The 9,940-nt window shown below is 34.6% G+C and overlaps 1 long non-coding RNA gene across 6 annotated transcripts; it reads left to right on the forward strand.

Annotated features, from left to right (window-relative positions):
* Positions 1–3,130: 3,130 nt before the first annotated feature.
* Positions 3,131–8,443, forward strand: LOC120265935. 6 transcript variants are annotated; one of them, XR_005537814.1, is made up of 9 exons: positions 3,131–3,195; positions 3,678–3,794; positions 3,931–4,045; positions 4,133–4,235; positions 4,627–4,680; positions 5,204–5,270; positions 7,126–7,293; positions 7,923–8,030; positions 8,116–8,443. It is a non-coding gene; the product is annotated as an uncharacterized LOC120265935 (long non-coding RNA). The 6 variants fall into 6 exon arrangements; XR_005537815.1 differs by lacking the exon at positions 3,678–3,794 and adding an exon at positions 6,218–6,272 and having other exon boundaries at positions 3,137–3,195; XR_005537816.1 differs by lacking the exon at positions 3,678–3,794 and adding an exon at positions 6,218–6,262 and having other exon boundaries at positions 3,137–3,195.
* Positions 8,444–9,940: the final 1,497 nt, after the last annotated feature.

The raw sequence follows: 9,940 nt of genomic DNA on the forward strand, positions 1-9,940 counted from the left end.
TACTCCCTTTGGGACACACTATCTTATCAAATCTTGTGGCTTTCCAGTGCCCTTTCCTCGTCTCCCTATTTAGCTGAGAACCATTCTGATACTTCCGATCTCTCTACGTGAAAAATACCACTCTTTCTACCCAAACAATGCCATCTCTGCAACATTGCATACAAAAATATTCATTTACTTTGATAATGAAAACATATATGCATATATATGTAATTCATGATTTCCTTCTTCTTACCATGAAGATCCCAAGGGTATATATATATATATATATATGTAATTCATGATTTCCTTCTTCTTACCATGAAGATCCCAAGGGTCAAACTTATACTAAGTGACCTTAGCGATGATAGGAACATGTAATCATTGGCCAGAGGACTTCTGGTAGAGGTAATACATGATGAGCTCTTTATAAATGTCATGGAAGCCGAAGCCAGGTGGCAGGTTGAGTTCTACTTTGGCATCTATGTTTTTGAGAACAAAGAATATGTATAAAAAAATAAAATGATTTTTTCTGTATAAACCATTCCAAAATTTGATGTTACACTTAAACTATAGGAAAGTATTCCCTTTTATTACACATGGATAGTTACCTGTTAACCCGGTCTAATGGATTCAACCCACTAGGTTTGCTTTACCATAAACTAGGCCTAAATCTTGCTTTGCTACATCGTCAGTTCTAGTAGGTCTTCCAACTTACAAGACATGGTACTAGACACATAAATGTGTCACAGATTTGCGATACAAATTGCAACTATTTGTGACAAAAACCCAAAAATATTGCAAATATAACCAAATTACGTCGTAAAAAAATGACCATCCAAGAATGTCGCCAATTTTGTCGTAAAAATTTTTGCACCTACCGTGTAATGGTTTGCGACACAGGTTGTGATACATTATTTGGGATGATCTGTTGGCGTTGTAAATATTGTCGCAAATGTTGGCACCTAGCATGTAATTGGTTTGCGACACTGATTGTGAGACATTATTTGCAACGATTTTTTAGCGTCGCAAACTGTGTCGCAAAATCTGGCGCACATGCAATTTGCATTATCTTTTAACAATATATTCATGGCAGCCAGCGAAATCACAGATATCAAATTAATTAATTAATTAATTAATTAATTAATTAAAATCACTTTATCCAAAAAAAAATAATTTTTTTTAAAAAATAAAAATTAAAAAAATAGGTTTCTAGTAGGTCATTGATCTCAGGCTACAGTCCTCTAACCCTGCCACCCAATGTTTTCAGAACCGGACCGGAAAGTGAACCAGCCAAACAACTGGGTCATGGGTCAATCGGTTGGACCGGATGACCCGGTTTGGTTGAACCGGATGACGTAATATATATATATATATACAAGTATCAATTATCCAAGCTCACATGTATTCCATTATTTCAAGGGTAATTCAAACAAATGAAAATAACTACATCTTTTATAACATGATATCAAATAAATAAAAACAAAATGGTAAAACAATAGACCAGGTGTTCCCATGATGTGTTACAATCGGCGGCATGGATCAGTTCTCCGAGTGGTAAGTCCCCGTGCTCGCTCAATGACTCCAAAGAAGATGTCCAGTACAGTCAAACCTGTATGGTTTCTTGCATTCACTTCTATCCCTTCTTTGTTTAATAGACTCTATAAGAAAGCCATGAATCCATGAACCAATTAAGCATCAATATAATTATATATATATACATAGAGTTGTCTTCAGCTATAGCATGGTGTAAGATGGTGTTGCCTTTGTCATCTTGGAGATTCAAAATCTCATTAAAATCATCATCAACCTCTAGCTTCTTCATTAAGAACTAAGTGTTTCAAAGGAGTTGGACTCGAACGGCAGGGTGGAGGATGCTTTAATTTTTGTATGTGAGTGTTGTTGTTGACTCTAGACATACATTGAGAGTTCTTCCAAAATGTCAATTCCGGCTTCCATGGCTATGGTGTGGATTAGTAACTTCCATCTTTGTCTTTCGAGAAAACAAAGATGAGAGCCAATCTTTATGATCAAAAAGCTTAACTATTTCGAGGGTGGCCATTAGATGAAGCCAAGTGCGGTCTTTCGAAAGACCTCTAGGGTTGAGCTCTAAAAGCAAGATGAGGGTTCCTAATGATGAGCTCATTTGTTAAGTCGAGTATATCCAAGTGAAGTCATGAATATGGAGTGGGTTGTGATCACTAGATGCGGGGATGTCGCTGAGGTCTGCGAAGGAGGAGCTCCGAGGAGGTCGTGGTCAAAACTCAAAAGAATCAAAAAGAACTTAAACTTAAAAGTTTAAAAATAAAAAAAATTAGAACCGGGTCAACCCGGTTCGGGTCAACCCGGCCGGTTCGGCGGGTTTGACCGAGTTTGACCGGGTCAACACCGGTCAATGATTTATATTGAACCGACCGGGCTGCTGGCCAGTTCCCGGTTCTACCGGTCCGACCGGCCGGTCCGGTCCGGGTTTCAAAACATTGCTGCCACCTCTCCCCAATCGTACACCTCACCGCCAACAGCCGGTGAGACCCAAAACAATATGATAGAGACATAGCTTTATAACTATTCCTCACCGCTTTACCATCCTCTCATCACTTACCATCACTCACAAAGCCTCCTCTAAATTCCTAAAGCAACAAACCCCAAAAAGAAAGACCTCTTCAATCCCATCCATCCACCCAATCCCCCATGTGATGTTCCCTCACTTCTCTCTTGCTCCTTCGAAGAATCGAAACCCTTGGTCAAGCTCTCGTTGATCTTTTCCAGATATGTGAGGTTTTCCTTTTTCTATTACTCCTCTCAATCGATTCAGTTGTTGTTTTGATTCTGGTGGTGTTCTCTTTCTGTGAGATTTGTTCGCATTTTTGGAAATTTTAGTGTCTTTTAGGGTTAGGGTTCTTGATCTCATTTGAGCTCTTGTTTTTTCTTTAAAGTTTTTTTTGTGGTTTGGTTTATTATTGGATGTATGATTTTGGGTTGATCGAGTGGGTTTCTTCATCTGAGATCCTATTCTTATATTATTAGAATGATTTCTTTGTGTTTGGATGAGTATGTAGCTTCTTTTTTCTAGATTTTTGATCAATTTTTGGTGCATTTTTTGCGATTATGTTTCTTTTTATAAGAAGACTATTTTCTTCTAATCTTTGTCAGGACCCAACAGTTTGAAGAACAGCTGAACAATCAAATTATGGTGGCGGTCCATTCTACACAATAGTGAGTTCAAAATAATCTGCCTACTCCTCATTCCTTCTAAATGATAAGCATGAGTATTGAAAGGAGTTTAGAACATGTCGTGGAGACCTCGTGAAAAGAAAATCATGCATAACTGTTGGTTATTACAAAATTTTGTAGACTTCAGTAGATATTCATGTTATAGTTTACATTCAGTTTTCTTTTATATTTTTATCCTCCTCCATCAGCTTTTGTAAACCCTCTGAGCAACCTTTTGCAGTTCAGAAGGACTCTGCTTTCTTGGTTTTTATTTTAACGCATTTGTGGCTCATCCACTATTATTGATATATATATATATAGCTGTGGGCAATCTCGGAACTATCACTGCTCACTTCCATTGCAAATGATGTAGGTTGTTGTGTGATAATCAGTAATTCCTTTATTCCATTGTGTTATTATTATTATTATTTTTTAAAAAAAAAGATTATTGCGGTATGCATCTTACATTCTTTTGTCTGTTCCAGAACCCAACCAGTGTTCCTCCAGCTTTAAATTCTAGACTTTCACCTCTTCCTCTAGAACCTGCTGATTTCTACAATGACCTATGTGCAGTAGTTGATATTCCTCTTGATTCACCAAAGGTTGGTATGAGCCTTCACAACTTAGAAAAAATTATAGAAAAACCTATTTCACACACATGTAGTTATGAGTTAGGTCTTGGGCAACTTCCTTTAACTTTTCATAAATGCCATTGATTCCCAATTTCAATCTCAACAGGTATTCAACATTTGTTAACTGGGAATTATGGTGGCCAAATTTTCCAATATTGGTTTACTTCAAAGAGACACAGACAAAACCTGAAGGACAAGTCCACTTTCTCCCAGTGATCTTTGTAAGTGCACTAGTTTGCAAAAATCAACTTTGTTTTCTATGTAGTCTTTCATGGTACTTCATCCTAAAATCTGCTTGATTTCTGCAGAATGGAAAGCAACTCTATGATGTTATGGTAGAACGAGCAGGTCCATCAAAGACTAGCTTGCCAAAGTAGTTCAAGAAAGTTGGTGTTCTAGTGCAATAGTCAGGTAAGCTTCTGAGTTTCTTAATGATCCTAGACTCGATTGACAACCACATTGCAACAAATCAGACCAGTAATGAACAAATATCGTATTCATGTTATGGGTGCAAGGGGTGGTGCAATAGATAAACTTTATTTGGATGCGCAAGGAGATTCATGACTTGTCCCTAAATGTTTTTCTAGAATACATTTATTGCCTTTCTCATATTTTGGGACCAAGGGTTAGGTGGTGTTGTTAGATTTTAAATATTGCTCTATGGTGTTTATTCCTATTTATATTGTTGACTTTTCTTACACATTATCTTCTTGAATTCAGAAGCTGAAATGTGTGTGTGTGGGTGGGTGGGTGTCTGTCATATGCTTCTTGATTAGACTGTGTCCTAATGAGCTTCCTGTAGGGTATCTTTTGGAGATTCCAGTTGCACCGTGGCGGCAAAAAGCTAGTAGTTCCTGTAAGTTATGTGCTTAATTTCCCTTTATACAATGTTGTAATAATTAAATCTAAAAGTTTTCTTTACACAATGTAAAGATCCTTGTAATAATTAAAGCTAAATGTTTTCTTATTAATAACCTCGTTTATGTGTTGGTAATCTTTCAGTTTTTTCGGGGTTATCTTCATAATCAACATATGCATAGTAATGTAGATTGAACTAGCCGGTATATTTATTTAATAAAACCATTTCCCTTGTTTTCCTGCATTATAAAATTGCATTTTGCCTCATGCTCTGCAGATTCTATAATGGCTCAGGTTAGTCACAGCTATACCAAACATTGGAATCTCTAGATATAGTCAATGAATTGACATTAACCAAATATGTTTATCGTTCTTTTTATGAATAGTGTTTGTTCTTAAGAATTATTCTAATGTGTCTGATGTGGGCTACTGCTTTTTCTGTGCTAGCAATATATATGAGCTGTATTGTCTTGCAACCTCTTATCCTGGCCTAAACAAAATTTTTAGATTTTGCTTTCCAGGGAGCTGAATCCTTTGTTTGCAAGTGGTGCACTTTTGGTTCCTTCGTTCTTCTATTTTTTCCTTAAGGTTTGACTTTTTTCTTCTGTCATGAATTGTATTATGTAAATTTCCATATTGGCAAGGGCCCGGATATAAAAAAAATTGTAAATATTTTTATTTGTTTCCATGCTATCGTCATTACTGGATAGTGTGACTAATCTTGATTATTTTCTCAATTTTCTTTTATTGATGGCAAATGAATTGATCTAGACTGTTAACTCTGTAAAGTTTTAGTACATGTCTCAATTTATGATGTGTGATTTTTTCAGACCATTGTACCAATCATGATTTGGTTTATTTAGCCAATTTTCTTTTATTGATACAAATTAATCTAGACTGCCAACTCTGTAAAGTTTTCATATATATGTGCTTTTGGTAGGCCATTTGTTAGCCTGTTTTTAAATGTACTCTCAGATATTAATGCATGCATACATATTCCTGTAGACAGTTTATTGCCTCTGCTCATGTTGTCTTTATTATTTTGGTACAGTTTGTGTTATAGTTTTTAATGACAATTTGTTCTTTTTTATTACTTCACACTCATGACATTGCATTACACTTCCTGTAAGAATGAAATAACCCTTGGACAACATTTATTTATTATTTCATTAGTTTTTTTTCTTTTTTTTCCTGACAGTGTTTTAGTAGATCTTGTTAGATCTCAGGACAATTTATTTAAGAACCCATCCAAAGTTTTTCATTAGCTTTCTTGTCAAAACTATTGGAATTCTTGTCAGATTTCTAGGAGTGACATCAAATTTCTGGAAGTCTAAATAATAAACAACTTATCGTGCTGATCTGTCACAGGCATTAATATCTAACTCGTAGAAATTTTTTCATATCATTCCTTAGTATAGGATGAGCTTTCTATTTTGTTTTAGTTTTTCTTTATATTATCATGTGTGAGCACTTATGACACCAAAATCATTATCACATGTCAGAAATTTATAGTGAAACCCTATTATCTCAAGCAGGAGCGACGAAAGGCTGTTGAAAAGATGGAGAAGTCAGCGACTCAAGTAGTTGATAGTAATCTATATTTGTGACTTGAAATCAGTGTTCTGCTAACTCCATAGCTTTCATCATCTCTTTACATAAACGTTAGATTCATGTTTGGCAGGCATACTTTCCCTCTCAAATGTCTACATATGCATGTTTTGCTTTTTGCAGATAGTGTGCAATTGTTAGATAGTAAGACTTTTATCTTTGGACCATAAGTTGCTGATAAATTTAAATCTAGTATCTAAACATTGTGGAAATTTGATCTCTAATTTTTAAATGATGTTATCAAGTCTAGTTCCTGATTGGATTGAATTTGATTTCATTCTTTGTGATTCTATTTTATTGTTGCAAGAAGCACGGCTTAAAAATTTTGTGTTTTAGAAGTTTAATCATTGATATATCTAGCAACAAGGAAATGCTAAACCTTTATTTGTTATTCCTTTCAAAATCTTGACATATTGTGGTAATGTTGACAGTAATAATTTGACTTTGCCAGCTTTCTCTACCATTTGGGATATGTCATGTCAGTGCAAGTATTGTCTAGTTCCCATATTTTGTAGAGGCTTAAAAAATCAAAAAGCTATGCGAAGTTTGAGCATGTAAAAATTAGCTTTGTTTACAAGGAAAAGCCTTGTTGGATAATGATATATTATCAACAAATTTTCCTTCCTTTGAATCTGTGTCTCAACAAGAAGAAACATAATTTTTTTGGAAAATGCCAATAAACTTTAGTTGGGTTTAAATTGAAATTTGTAATTACTAAAGTGCTTTTGATATCTTCCCAAGCCTGTAAATTTACCCTTGTCTATGTTTCTATGCAGTACTAGACTTAATACCGTCTAACTCTTCATTTTGATTTGTTTTGACTGTGCTTATTTAGATTTGGGAGGCTAGGGATGCGGCTGGGAAAGCACAGTAGTTGTTGCGGAATGTCTCAAACAGGAAGAAAAATAAACAGTTTGAGAAAGTGCGGATTAGTTATTACCAGGGCAGTTTATAGAAATCGTGAAGCAATCAAAAGAAATGGTGAATCAGACTGAACCAAATGGTGAGACTACACCCCTCCTAGATGATGGGTTAAATTACCTTCTTATTTCTGTTGTACTTTTTTCCATGTGTTGCAGCTTCACAATAGAATCATAATACTTCTGCCTGCACTGTTTCTAACTTTCTATTGATATATAACTGTGTTGTTTGGTTAGATATTGATTAATACATAAACTGCAGCTCTATAATACAATCATGGTACTTGTTCCTGCACTCTAGTGATGCATAAACAACATTGCAGCTTCATAGTACAACCATGGTACTTCTAAATGACTGCTTCCAGTGATCTGAATTTGTGCATGCAGGATCTTCCATAAACTGCATTGCTGCTAGTGTTATTTTCAATGATGGTTTAAATTACCTTCTTATTCTTCTTTATTTTTAACCATGTGTTGCATCTTCATAATAAAACCATGGTAACTGCCTGCACTATTTCTAGTGATACATAAGAAGGAAATGGTACACGAATGCATACCATGGATTATCAACACATCATGGATTGCTGGTTTAGTTCATGTTATAGTTCTAGCTTGCTTTCATCTGTTAGATCTTGATTATGCAACATTAAACCTAACATGCTAAATGGCTGATAGAAGTTTAATTGAATTCATGGTTATTTTCTTGGATCAGCTTCATGAAGGCATGAAGAAGTCTGGCATTATGGTCTTTTGTGATGTATGCCCAGGAGAACCCAAGCAATTTGTTGTGGAATATACACTTGGTGGCCAGAAATTTGAGGTTCTACTTCTAATATTCCTATGTATATGAGTATAATCTTAAGGTTATACACGTTGCTGGTTATGTGACTTGTGACTTTGTGCAGGTGATAGTTGATGACACCCAGGAATTATTGATTCCTCAAGACAGACACAGACTTTAGTTCATGTTAAAGAGTGCTAGATGTGATCAGCCTACCTCGGACAATTTTGCATGTCTCCATGCCATTGAGGCTCTGACCAGCGGCATAAGGATTCGAATATGCTTTACTAGTAAACTTGATCTCATTTAAAACTTATTTGCCATTTGTAATTGACAGAAACTGTCATTAGTGTCACTATTACATTTTGGATTATTACATTTTGTATTTGTTTGTTGTATTAGATGTTTGTACTATTATATTTTGTAATGCATTGTTATTCTAGATATTTATCGATCAGAATGTTTATTTGAAAAATATTATAAAAGTTATTGTTCAGGATTGTAAATTAGGCTTTAAAACAGGTTTGTGAAAATAATTAAAAAAATATTATAAATAATCAAGGTTGTGAATAATTAATTTGCGACATAATTTGCGACAATAAAATTGTGTCGCATAATATCTCACCGAGATGCAACACAATTTGTGACAATTTGCAACAATCCAAATGTGTCTCAAATTTTGTTGCAAAACATCGTATGCATTTGCAACACAATTTGTGACACAAAGTTTTGCGACAAAAAAAAAGAGTCACAAAATTTGTTGCAAAAAGTCTCAATATTTGCAACAGAATTTGTGACGCGTAAAGTTTTGTGACAATTAAAATAAGTCGCAAAGAATGTTGCAAAAAGTCTCAAATAGTTGCAACATTTATTTCAACACAGAAATTATGTTACAATAAATTGTCGCATATCATTGCAAATTGATTGGCAAATATTGTTTCAAAAGATCTATGAATTGCGATGAAATTTGCAACGTTTACATTTTGTGTCGTAAATTCTGCGACATAGTCTTCAAAAGTGTCGCAAATATTTGTGACATCTAAAAAGCGACACATTTTATTGTGTCGCAGATTATGTTGCAAATTGCGATCTACAACACATTTTTTATTTTTTGTGTCACAAAAATGTATCGCAAATTGCGTTTTTTTATTGTAGTGTAAGGCTAAGGTTTAATAGGAGGATTAGTTCACTCGTACACCCACTGGTTTTTTGTTTTCCAAACTCAAATATAATTAAAATAATCAATTAAATAAAGATTAATTTCTTACATATCCTTAATTCAAAATAACTCAAAATAACTCAAAATAATTCAAAATAATTTAAAGAAGATCAAGGGTTTACACTTAATTTGTTTACTGCTAAATTAAGTTGCTCACATATCCTCTTGGGTGTGAGAGAAATCAAAGCCCATGTAGTTCTCTTACCTTGACCAGAATTGTAACCCACTTAACTATTCATTAATGCTAGGTTTTGGCTCTTGCTTAACCTTGAGGGCCATTGTTTGTGCTCATTATGTTATTAGTGAAGAAGAAGTCATTGGTTTCTAGACTCTCCATCTTTTTTTTTATATATATATTTTTAATTTTAGTATGTTTCCAATCATTCTGCGAACTTGAATTTCAATGTTTGGTGCTAACAACTTTGAATGCGCCGTGTCTAACATGTTTCAATTTTGCACTGGAAGTTTTTTGGCCAACTATTGTCGATGTAGAGCATGCAAAAATGTCCTTTACAACTAGTAAAAGAATAGGGTATGGTTTTTCATTACTTTGCAATCATTAAATGACATTGAAGGTCAAATCCGCATTAATATCTTTAAAAAACTAGAAGGAAGTATTTAAATACAAGTCGACCTCTTTATACTGTGATCCCCTCGGCTTTTTCTTAGCTTGCCTTCACTAAAATGATTCTTCTCTGCAATTTTTGAATCGTCCTAACGCCTCGGTTAC

Source organism: Dioscorea cayenensis, chromosome 7, assembly GCF_009730915.1.
Source record: "Dioscorea cayenensis subsp. rotundata cultivar TDr96_F1 chromosome 7, TDr96_F1_v2_PseudoChromosome.rev07_lg8_w22 25.fasta, whole genome shotgun sequence".
In the NCBI taxonomy this organism is placed as follows: domain Eukaryota; kingdom Viridiplantae; phylum Streptophyta; class Magnoliopsida; order Dioscoreales; family Dioscoreaceae; genus Dioscorea; species Dioscorea cayenensis.